This window comes from Aquila chrysaetos, chromosome 4, assembly GCF_900496995.4.
Source record: "Aquila chrysaetos chrysaetos chromosome 4, bAquChr1.4, whole genome shotgun sequence".
Lineage (NCBI taxonomy): Eukaryota > Metazoa > Chordata > Aves > Accipitriformes > Accipitridae > Aquila > Aquila chrysaetos.
The window spans coordinates 52,273,625-52,286,340 of NC_044007.1; positions in this window are offsets into that span (position 1 = coordinate 52,273,625).

Genomic DNA, 12,716 nt, shown 5'->3' on the forward strand with positions numbered 1-12,716 from the left:
GGAAGAACGGCCGCGCTGGCCTGGCAGGCGCGTCTTTCCCTGGCTCCGAAGTGACCTGTGTTTTACACTTCAGGCGCCTCGGGTTTTTTTCTCCGCTGATTAGCCTGTTTACGTTATAGCCGGGCTACAAGTTTCATTTTGTTTCCTCCGATAGACCCGATAAGAAAACCCGGCTTGAACTGGGACCAGCGTGGGAAACCATTCCCAATCACCCCTTTCCTCTCCACTCGTTTTCGTTTCAGATTTGCTCTCGAACCGCTCAAATCCTGCAGACTTCGGTTCCTAACCCTTCATGACGTCACTCCCTTCCCAAATCCCACTCCCCTGACGTAACTTTCCCCCCGGGGCTCCGGGAGCCTCTCGGGTGTCTCCTGTCACGGGGCCGGGGTGGGCACCCCGGGGAGCATCTGCAGGGAGAGTGCGAAGGCATTTTTGCAGAGAAAATCCGGGCTGGGGGATGACCGGTGCGGAGAGGCACCACTGGGGAGGTGGTGCCAGCGGGGGAACCACGGCTCCTGCTCGCTGTGGCCAAAGAGGGAAGGAGGCAGATCGGGAGAAAGAGGGTTGTATCCAACTAAGGCAAATTGCCCTCATGGGCACTTCAACTTCCCCAAAAAAGGTTGGGGGAAAGCCGTGTGCAGGCGCGGTGTGGTTGCTCCTTCCCCCGCTCCCGGGTCTCTGCAAATCTGATCCATTACCAGGGGTGCATTAGGGAGAGGGGGAAGGCTCCGGTCCGGCCACATCCCCGCCGGCCCCCCCGGCCCCGGCACCCCCGGGAGCCGGGAGCCGGGCCCCGCTGCCCCCGGGGCGCTGCGGCCTTGGGGGCTCGGCGGGCTGAGGTGCGAGGCGGTGCGAGGGGTCACTTTGGTGACTATCGCAGGATGGAGTGTATTCTTTTCCGAGCCGTGTTTATGTAACTTAATGTACTTTAGAAACTGCTGGGGAGTTTAGGCCAGGCTGATAAGCGTAGCGGTTATTACAGGCGACGTGCCGGCACCTCTCCCCCTCTCTTCTCCCGTTCGCTTATCCGCGCTACTTAAAATATACTTTTATCAAGGCCACCCCACGATACGGAGTGTTTCCATTCCCCAGCGGCTGTGACATTGAAACGGACTTATCGATCGGGGCGTCGGTAGCGCTCAGGAGCGACCGGCCCAGCGGGGACCTGCCGGCCGGCCGGCTCCGCGCTTCCCCGCCGCTGCCCGCCCCGCAGGGCTCAAGCCCCGCGGCGGCCGAAGCCGGCTGGGCAATCCGCACCAGCCGGCGAAAGAGGGATTTCAGCGGCAGCCGAGGGAGAGGGGCCTTTGCCACCGCCCATCACCTCCCTCTCGGGCCCGGCGGGACAGCCTCGGGAGCTGGAGCAGCGCTTCGTGGAACTCGACCCCCAAAGCAGCAGGGTCCTCTGTAGACCGGGGGGGGGCATGGCGGGGGTGCCCTTTGCCAGCGATCAGATGTGTCCCATGGCAAGGGGGAGCCCCCAATTCACAAGGATGAGGAGGGATTATTTTTTCTTTCCCCAAAACTCCTAGCGAAGGGCTGCCCGGCGCTCCAGTCTTTCTCGCTGGTTGCAGACAGCAGGCTCCGGCCCCCCCGGCTGCCCCCGCCCCGGGCAGGACACCCTGCCCCGGCTCCGGGGAGCCTTCCCCGCTCCCGCCCGGCGGCTCGCCTCTCCCCTCGGTTGAAGCCGTGCCCGGCGGCGGGGAGCGGGGCAGGAGGTTATTCCCCCCCTGCAGTAAGTGGCCTCCCCGTCACTGGTGACCTGCTGCCGCCGTGCTTTTGGGTGATTTCCACGGTGTCTTTCAACCTTTGGCGCTGAAACAAGCAGTGGCTGAGAGCGTGGGTTTTGTGTTGTTCTTTTTTGTTTAAAATAATGATCTGCAGCTTCTTTTTTATTTGCCCTCCCGCCAGTCTCCGAGGTCCGCCTGGTTAATGATTTCAGCCTTTAAAAAAAAAAAAAAAAAAAAAAGAATTAAAATCAACAAAACGCGCGGAGGAGAGGCTCCTGTTGCCGCGTAACTTGACCCCCGGAGCCGGCGCTCCGCGGTACACGCATGGTGAGCCCCGGCGAGGCGGGCAGGGCGACGGCGATGCACTCCCGCTCTCGGGGTGACCGGGAGGCAGCCGGAACCCACGCAGCACCCTAAGAAACACGGTTGCGATTTAGCTGCTTGTGTCCAACAGGCGCATACGCACTGTTGGATGTCTCTTTCCAACACATACACAGAGGCTTTGAAAATGAGGAGCTAAGGTTTGGTTTTATTGCTTCTCTGCGGTTTTAAAGGTTTTTGAGGACCGGTGACTAAAATGGCCTAATTTTGATTCTTTTATCAAGGGGTACCTCAATGCCCTTGCTACGAAGCGGTGGGGCTGTGTTTCATGTATTCCTTGCCGTGACGAATATTACATTACATACTATTTTTAATTGCAGGGTGAGGCCAGCAGCAAAGCCCCCCCGCCCAGGGGCTTCGCCGCCTCGCCGCGGGGGACAGGGCCGCGGGGCGGGTGAGAGCCGCCGCCGCCCGGGGCCGTGCGGGACGCCCCGGAGTCGGGTGCCGGGGAAGGCTTTCAGGGGTCGCTTCTGATGGATCGGACACGGAAAGCCCGGGGGAACCTTTCTTGGGCTTCTTGCTGCGAGAGCTCGTTGTGGGAGAGAGCTGGAAACGGAGGAACGCGGGGCACAGCGGAGCCGGGCTTCTCCTCCCCACCGCTTCAGAGCAGGGCTTGTCCTCACCCTCCTTCCGTTCCTTATCACGTATGTTAGGCAATATCAAATCCGACCTGCAATTAGGTATCCTGCCTCCGCCCCCATCCGCACAGCAGAGGTTGCTGAAACTTAATTCTTTTTCAAAACAAAACAAAACAAAACAAAACAAAACAAAACAACAACCCACAGGCAAAATCCCCCATCACCAAGTATTCCCTGGGCCAGTACCTCACACCGTGAAGGAAATATCGTTTTTTGCATCGAAACCTGCCGGACAAAACTCCCCCCCCCCGCCGCCCCACGCACGGTTGCCTTCTTATTTCTCTGCCCAGGAAATAAAATAAACCATCAGAAGCGGTCAAAATCTTCCAGCGAAATGTTTTCCACAGGACAAAATGAATCCGTCCTCCTGGAGGCATTTTGCTGGAGTAGCCCCGTTTCACGCGTGTCCGTGCTGAGCTTCGGCGGAGCCGTGCTGTTTCGCTCGGCGTCGTGGGAACCCCTAGCCTGCCCTTCTGAAACAGTTTTCCTTGCCATTTACCTGCCTTACCGAAATGTCTGAGACCAAGCACCAGACAAAAAAACCGAAATTCTCAAGCTTAGCCAAGAAAAACGCTTCCCTTGATCCGAACTAATAATGTTTTCAGTTGCTGCTTTCGTGAGAAATGTCAAAATTTGGGGACTTTGTTCCTGCTTGGAATGACAGTTGATTTTAAAACGTTAAAATAATATCTTCCAGAGCGAGTCTGACCAGTTCTGTAAATGCAAGTCCTACGGGATTGGAAAAACAAATCAGAACAACCACATCACAGAATTAGAGACTTCAGAGTTAACAGCTCGGAGTAATTAGACAGCCTATTAATAGCCTCGCTCCTCGCTGCTATAGAAAGTAGGTGGATGGCTCCTGCCTAGGAAGGTATGTGCAAGCATACCACGGGAGGTAGGACAGAGACCGAGGAGATGGGGGGAGGTTTCCGACGAGACGTGGGGGGCCTCACCGACAGGCAAAATGCGTGTTCCCCCCCCCAAACTTTGCTTTGCCTGCCCCCCCCCCCCCCCCCCCGCCCCGCAGGCGCCGGCTTTTCCCTTCATTTGATATATGGAGGTCTCGGAGGGAGCCGCGGAGGCAGGTCCCGGCCAGGCGGGTCCCATCCCCACCGGCCCGCAGATAAGAGATGCTGCTGATTTACCTCCGAGGAGCCGACGCCTTCCTTCCCTTTTTCCCTTTTTGCTTTTCTTACCCTTTTTGCGGTTGTTTTTGGGTTTTTTTTTGGGGGGGGGGGTGTTTGTTGATCGTCCCCCCACCCCCTCCGGTGTCAATGGCGTCGCGGACACAACCCTTTGTTTGCAGTTAAAAGTATAAATATATACGTTCGCCGTGTGAATGCCGCAATTTCCATTTCGTTCATGTAATCAGTGGCCGTGTTTATCCATTTCGCTTAAGGACCAAAGAGGCTGTGCAAATAATTCGGACTTTTCGATTGCTTTAGGAAAAGGTTGGTTTTGTACAGCCGTTATTGCTGCCCACGTTGAATTTATAATTCATTATTAAAGGACATCAGTATTTTCAAACAATGAAAAGAACAATTTAAAAGCCGATTGTCCTCAAAGATGCTTGTAACTAGGTGGCTATAATCTATTGTTCCACTGCTGTTATTGACTTATTTTAAAAGGTCACAGATGACTGAATTTTAAGGAGGCGAACAACTTCATTTTAATTCCTATTAGATGAATACGAGCAAGAAGTAGTGTAGTCTGATATACATAAGGATTTTTTTTCATGCTGTAATAATTTCTTACATTTTTTATATGTATACATTTTACTTACATAATTTCTTAAGTTATAGTCCTTGATGGCCACAATAGTTTTATTATTTAAAGATGTAACACAGTAGTAGCAAAGTAGATGGGAGTAATCTCAATGTTGCTGGGGTTTTTTTCCGGTGTTCATAATGTGGATAGAGTTAGCAGCCTTTTTCTGAAGTAACCAGTCCTCAGAGTAAACCAATGTGATGGCAGGCTGTACAGTGACTACTATTTTCAAGAAAAAAAAGGTCCTAGGCATTTCAATAAACTCTGAACGTAATACCATGCAACAGCATTACAAGATAACTTCAGGAATTTGCTGCTAACATCCACCAGTAACCAGGATGGTATCTGGATCATGCATTTAGCATTTACTGATGCCAATCAAACATAAGTTTAGCCACACACAACTGTACTATTCACCTGTGAAATAATGCCAAAAAAAGTTTCACTATAAATTTACATATATTATTTGCTTTGCAGCAGTGCATTTTCATTGTGACATTGCTGCAGGTTGGTTTTTCTGATAGTGAATCATACACTGATTCGAGTGCATGTGAATCCGTGCTTACAAAGAAGCCCTGCTTCTGTGTCTCTGCTTATTTATCCAGATCCTAAAATGGTCTAAGGCTACTCATTCAGCTGGAATTCGTCCTTGTTCATGATGACCAAAGCACAAAGAGCAGTTTCTCAGACCTCCATGGAAATACCTGTTGAAGCAATAAACATTGCTAATGAATGGATCAGTTCTGAGGTTAGCAACAAGAATTGCCACTCGGCCCTTCAAGTCATGGTTGCAGCTTAACCAAGCTGGCTTTAAGCAGATCCTGTCCCAAAACCCAGATGAATATTTGGACAGCTAATGCGGAGCTTTCTGCTGTCACAGCTTGGAAGCTGTTGGTCCCAAACAAACCCAATCAGCACTAACTCAGCAATTACTGTAGTTCCTGTAATGAAGTTAACAACAGTAAAGGTAACATAGATGCTCTCTGCGTTTTACGTCAGGCTCTGTCAGGTTTAACAGCATCTCTCTATGCTGCAGATGCCATGCTGTTGCATGGACATGAAAGATGGCAAATCCCAGCTCCATGGCCAGCACAGCCCTATAAACGTACCTTGCCCTTACTTCTGCGAGCCAGTGACTGCAGCAGAAAGGAGGACAAGAGCAGTGACAGCAGTAGCATCTCATGGCATCACAGCTAAATCCAACAGAGGTGAACTATTAGAGCCATGGCAGCGTTGGGAGATGAAAACTCAGCAGTGCTCAGCTGGCTTGAGGGCTTTTCTCCAGCTATTTTCAGCTTTCCCCCAAATGCCTCTAATGTGACACCCTCTGCAGTACCACTCCCTGCAGACCACCAATCCGTTTGTAGTGACCAGAGCTTTAGGTAACATTACATAAATCAAAGTGTTTCAGCTTCTATGCTAAGCCAAACTCTTTCCCTCCAAAAAACTTGTATCTGTCAAAACATTTCCTTTTACCCCAAATAAAGCTTTTCATGTTGTTTTTGAATTATTTAACCCTTTAAAGAAAAAGATCAACTTGGACACAAATTATCAACAGGGTTCATCTTGAGAGGGTAGGCAACGTGTTTTGCTTTTTCCTCTCTCTTTCACTTTGGTAACAGGGTCACACCTGGGGTAGTAGGAAAGATCTGTCACACCTGGACCAGAAGCCAAGATCTCAACACCTTGTTCCTGCTCAGCCACCAGAAACCACAGCAAAACCTGCTGTTTTCTGCCTGGTCACCAGGGTACAGAGAAAGCAACAGCCCCTGAACTGGCTTAAACTGCTGTCTGTGCTTTGTGTTTAAAGTTTTAAACATTTTTTACTGGAAAAGTTAGGGGCTAACATGAATATACTCCAAGATATTTCACTCATGGAACTGGAGGGGGGTGTAATTCAGCCTAAAACCAGAATTTAAGCTATACTCTTATTCTAGTTCTTACTACCTACAAGAATAGTTACTACTCATCTCACAAACAGTGTCTGTGACCTGTGCTAAGTTTTCAAATCCATTTGGCTTTGCTTTTGATAGCTTCAACAGAATTGTTGAATGACATTTCCTTTAGCAGGAGTTTTCTAAACAAATTAACTTCATTTCTGCTTGCAAGAAATCGAAAAAACATATTTTGCTTGTGCCTGCTTGGAACTATGTGTGCCTCTGAGGTCCAGAAGGTGACATATCTCCCACAAGTGTTTCCTCTAATAAATGTAGAGAGAAGCTAATGGTTGTGAGCTGTAGCTACTAGAAGGTTAAAAATATTCTGTACAGAAATATGCTAACCATAGCTCAGCATTTGGACTTGTGGAGCATAGAGCTGACTGGGATGAATGTATGGAGAGAATTGGAAAGCAAACAATTAAACCTCAGCTAGAAAAGGAGGCCCCCTGAATTTGATGGGATTGGACCAAATGAGCAGGACTGGCCCTAGAAGTGCTTGGCTGAATGCTAAATGTGGGTATTTTGGCTGAATTCTTCATGTCATCTGGGCATTTTGAATACAGCCAGCGTTATTACAGCAAAAGCAGAACATATTGGCCATTTTCTTGTGACTGAGGGTAGAATTGGAGAGAAAAGCAAAGTGGATGGGAAGGGGGGGCTGATGGGGACAGTCTCATTCAGGGCTCCATGACTGTTCCTAAGCAAACGGAAAAAATACAAGTGTGGAGTCAGCAAGTCAGCGCAGCAGGCCAGAGCTGCGGTAACAAGGGGGGGTGCCATTGCCCAGGTGCAATGCAAAGGGAGAAGGACTTACTTACCCACCTCCTTGCTGCCTGAAGATGGGGTACGCACACCAGCCCCTGCACCCCAGGGCGGCAGCAGGGCCCAGGAGGCAACAGGGCCCCCGAATGTGCTCTTCCTCAGCACAAGGAATAAGTGCCACCCTGGGTCCATACTCCCAAAGCGAGCATGGAGCTATGGCCAACCACCCCATGGGGTTTCAGAGGCTGGGGCTGGCTCACAGGCTGCCTTGAACCCACCCAACTCGTTGTGTAAAAGCAGAATCCAGCACACCTAGAATTACACTTTACTAAAAGGAATAACAATGCCCATCCTTTATGGTATTCAGCATTACAATGCTTCCCAGCATCTCTCAGTCCGAATGTCAAAAATACACTGTTAAATGGATTAAATTATTTTATCAGTCCTCTATTTGGAAAGCAGAAACCTGCTGTGTAAAGCTTAAGAAGTAAATAAAGTCTAACGATGAAGGACCAAACTCCGGTGGGAGTTTTGCTGGAGAAAGGCCTGAACAAGTTGAGCTATTTAATTAAAATGCAATTTCCTTTACATCATTACACTCTAGTGTCAACCTTAGAATCACAAATTTGTTAAAAGCTGAGCAAAGTGGTTCATCTGTGGTTACCTCTTGGTAATAAAAAAAAAAGCAAAAAGGTGCTTTTAAGGAAATGTGTTAATAATTAAAAATAAATTTAATGGTCTAAATGAAGAATACTGACAGTACTAAAAAGGGAAAGACTTTATTATTTTTGTTGATGCCAGTTATTAATTTGTGGGCCATCACAAATAAATAAAGTTATTCATTATGTGGGCCATAAACTGGAGTAATTTATTGACTGCAATACAAACTGGATATGTGCCATATTATTCAAGAAAAACAATACACTGTGAAAACAATACAGAGAAGAGGTAATTTGTACAGAGTTCATGAGACAATTATATCATCTAGTTACGAAACCAGCTCACTCTGCCTTTGGCTCTGTTTATTAGAACAGAATTGAAGGACATACTAAACATACTGAAAGTCTAGTAAATTAAATTTAAAACCTGCTTGTACACCCAAGCATCCAGGAACTGGTGCAATCCAGCACATGGATCAGGAGTCCTGAACGAGGATGCCTTGATTTGGGACTCAGGATACTATTTCATTTTAATGTGTGCTGGAAATTAAACTACTGCCCCATTTTGCTGAAAAGTGCTTTGAAACTCAATCAATGTCACAGAAAACATTTAATAATGTTAATAACACAAAAAAAAATAAGTAATTAATTTCTTATTTCAAGACTTGACAGCAGTTTGAAAACTGTCTGTATTTTATGTGGTTCACTGGTGCAGTGCCTCTCTGGAGTAATCCAGCAGAAGCATCTGGATGCACGTGGATGCATTTCATGTTCAAACAGAAGCAAATTATTGAGGTGCCTCAATGAACCATAAGACATAACCAAGGCTCTGCACATATAACTCACTTGCTCACAGCAAAGCTCATCAAAGCACAGAAATGAGCAGACCAAACCAAAAGCAAGTTGCTGAATTATTCTGCAAATTTCCAAGTCATAGCTGTGCTGCAACCTTTTGAACTCTTTTCAGATGTTTTTCCTTGAACTTTTAATGCTATTTAAGGAATGTACAAATATTTTCTTTGTTGATCATGTAATGAACTTCATTAAATAAAACTGGTTTTTTGCATCTCTTCTTATGTTTTGTATTCTCAATTTACTGTGCATTTTGTATTTGAATAGGTTTTAATGGGTTACATCTACCCATACTATAGCAAACTGTGGAGGAGGCTAATATTCAGAATGATTCTAAGGAGTATTTATTTATAAAACAGGAAAAAACCTCAGTGTCTCTTTATTTGTATTTAATAATAATAATGCTGGCTTGCATACAATACTTTTTAAAATGAATGCGATGAGGATCTAGGAGACAGAATAGCAAATGGAGAGCCTGGGAGATCTGGGTCTGACTTTGACCCAGGTAGGGAAGTCATAATTCTGCATGTTGGACAGTGCAGTTCTACAGCACACTGGCCTTGCTGCAATCCCAGCTTAAGAAATCCTCTCCCACTGCAAGGAGAGACTCTTCTGCCTGGAGGATTCACCCCAGTGCCAGCGCAGCAATCCATTGCCTTCTCCCGGTTGTGTTAATGAAATTCCTTGTGGGACCACACTGGAAGAAAGACTATTGAAATGATTACAATTAAAAGTAGCTCTCCCTCTCCCCCTCCTGTGAACAGTTTATTTTTAACTTCCATCACTTCAGTGCTCTGATTTAAGCTCTGCTCTACATGCAGTTGTTTTGGCACGACTGAGGAGGTGACAAACGGCAGGCCAGAGGTGGGAACAAGCATCTGGGGCAGGAGCTGGTTGCAGCAGCTTAGCTGCCAAAGGCAGCGTATCATGGGACTATGGTGTGATAGTTCATTGTATGAACTTAAACTTTGCCTTTCCTGGCTATTTTCATAGGCATGTAGCATCTCTGCTGCAAAGCCCTAGCACAGAAGTGCTGGACCAGCGTTGCTTTCCTACCCCAGCCTGGTTCATTCACATTAGAGATTTGTAGTCACGTGAGTTATGTCATGAAGAAACAATGCAGGCAAAGCCTCAGCTGAATCATGAGGCCTATATCCTTAAAGACATTTATTTAGATGGCTAACTTTCAGTTAGTGGAAGGCTTAAATGGACAGGGTTAGGAGCAGGCATATTGTCAGGGACAACACCTTGGCCATAGGGCAACAGCCACCTACATGTCTCAGCTGTGTTCCCTTGCCGGTCTCTGATCACAGCCTTACGTGTTTTGCTTACGTGCTAAAGATCAAGCTGTATATGTGATGCAGGACTGAGTAAGAACTTCTGCTGGGTCATTTTGGCCAGGATTGGGGGTTCTTCCAACTTTTCTTAAAGCACAGGCCATGAGTCGCTGAAATCTCCTTTCTTATCTCTCCAACTTCCTGCCACTTCATGGACCTCAGGCAAAGGCGACAGTGGTCCTTTGATTTCTTCTGTCCTCTGCCTGTGATTTTTGTCTCTTGAGGACTCAAAAGCTGCAACCTAATTTGAATTTTTGGATACACCAATGTAAGCACTTGGTTGAACTTGCATAGCCTTTAGCATACAGGAAGTCAGATAATATGTAATCTTCTCCCCATTAGGGTAGAAGTGTGTCCCTAGCACATTATTAACCAATGCATTCTAGAGCAAACAACACAGTGCATCACATAACCCATCCTACAGTTCCCTATATTAAAAGCAATCATCTGACTTGTTCACATGTGACAGCATCACAGCATGACATGACCAAGAACCCACTGAAGTCAATGGAAAAAATACCAATTCAGGTGGGTTTGGACCTCTCCTTTAACGCCTCAGGTAACGCACCTTACACATCACAGTCTGGCTTTTGAGCCTCCACTGTGTTCATCAGCCATTACCTTTCCTTCCAGTGTTGACCTAGACTAGGGACCTAGAAAGTTTTGTTACTCATGACTGGTACTTTTGGCAGGAATAAGACTTCGGTGTCAAACTTTTCAATAAGAAGGTCTTGTTTGCCTGCGCAAGCATATTGCTTCTCTTCTGCTCCACATGCACCATTCCAGTCCTCCCTGAGGTTAATAGGCCTTCTTGTAATGCAAATGAATCTAAATTAAAATAACACCACAATGGCTCTAAAGGAGCACTTCCATGGCACTCTACTGTATCCTGGTGGCATAAACATCATACCTAACAAAAAGACACCCTTGAAAATCATCTGGCTTATAAAAGTGTGATTTTGTGATGGAATGGGGTGGGCCAAGCTTGGCTGGACCAAGTTGGACTACAAGGACCTGCAACCCTTCAAGAGCTCTATGGAGCCTTAGTCCTTCATTGTCTGCAGAATTAGCCCTGGAACCATTTCTTCAAACTATGGTAAGATATAAACTTCCTTATGTGTTCAGCTACTTAATGTTTATCTGCCATTTCTAAACTCCTTCCTATGACACAGGGAGGATAGGCTCTTACTGATTTCAGTGATTTTACCTGCATGGGAGTGTTTTTCTGTTTGTCTGTGAACCTCATTCATGTCTTTTCTATCCTCACTTCCCAGAGGCAAAGCATCAAACAACCCATACAAAGTATACAGAATCTACACACTCACTCTGGAGGCCACAATATATGGTATATAAGCAATTTAAAAAAAAAAAAAGTATTTTCCTAGTAACCCTTACATATCCATCAGGCTGGCAGTTATTTCAGAGAAGACTCATGCTACTTACAAAAAGCCAAAAGTCAGCCAAAATTCCAAGGAAAAAAATAGAAGGGCAGGCAGGTAACTAATCCATTTTGGAGCTGTCAGGTTGTGACCTGAGGCATGCTTTCAGAGGAAAGGCAAAAATCAGATTCTTTCCCAAATGAGGAATAATATGATGATTTAAATATGGAAGGCTAAATGATGAGCATACAGTTGCTGTCTGCACAGAAAACATTCCCAACAGAGGACTGATCTGATGTAGTTGTAGCAGATGGTTACAAACTGCCAGACAGGCAGTATTGACACAGAGCTCCCACTCCTGCGCTCCCTTTCCTGGCTGTAGCTTATGTAAAAGATTAGAAAGAAGGAAAACCCATGGAATAATGAAGACGAATGCAATAAATATACCTGAGCCTGTCTACTTGTTTTAGTGGTTAATGCCACTGGAGAAACCCTGCAGGGCTTTAAGCAATTCTTAGTGATGAAGATTTATGAAGCCCTTTTAAAAACTTCATTAAGGGCTCAGAGAGATTTAAGTGCCTCGCAAGCACTGCACTGAACCAAGAGATTCACTTTGCAGAAACTCGGCCAAAGGCAGGGAGGGGAGAGCTGGCTTGCAAGGACTCTTCATGCACTCTGGCCTGGGAGGAATGATGCTGGGTACCCTCTGGATCTGGGCAGTACAGCATGCTGCCAAAGTCCCAAGCAGGGTTATGGCGTGTAAGATGGTTAAAGGAAGCTGCTTAGCAAAAGTAATTTTTCGGAATAGTGTTAAGGCCAGCATACTGCCTTAAGCAAGCCAAGTCTGCATACACTGCTCACATATCTCTCTTCTTCCAGCTTCCCTCAGTTTGTCCAAAATATGGTAAAGCATTTTTGTAGTTTGGAAGTATTTTCTTCCTTCTGACGACAAGCACTGCCTGAATCCCTTCAAATCATAGTCCAGAATCTTACCTTCCACACTGATGCCTCTAAGCAGTTGTTTAGGACTGTGATTATTTAGATATAAATAGCAGTGCTCATTAATCTAGCAATCACTTACTCCCAGCTATGAAAATGTAAATTGAGTTGGCTTGTTTGTGTTTTCAAGAGAGAATGAAGGTGGTGGCAGTAGGTGGGGAGGGGAGTGTTCCCTGGGTGCTGCTGTTATCACCCTTTCATGAGCCAGGGAACGTTTCAGCTGCACCCTGCAGAGCTTTGCTGGGCTCTGTTCCACCACCGCTGAGGCGGGT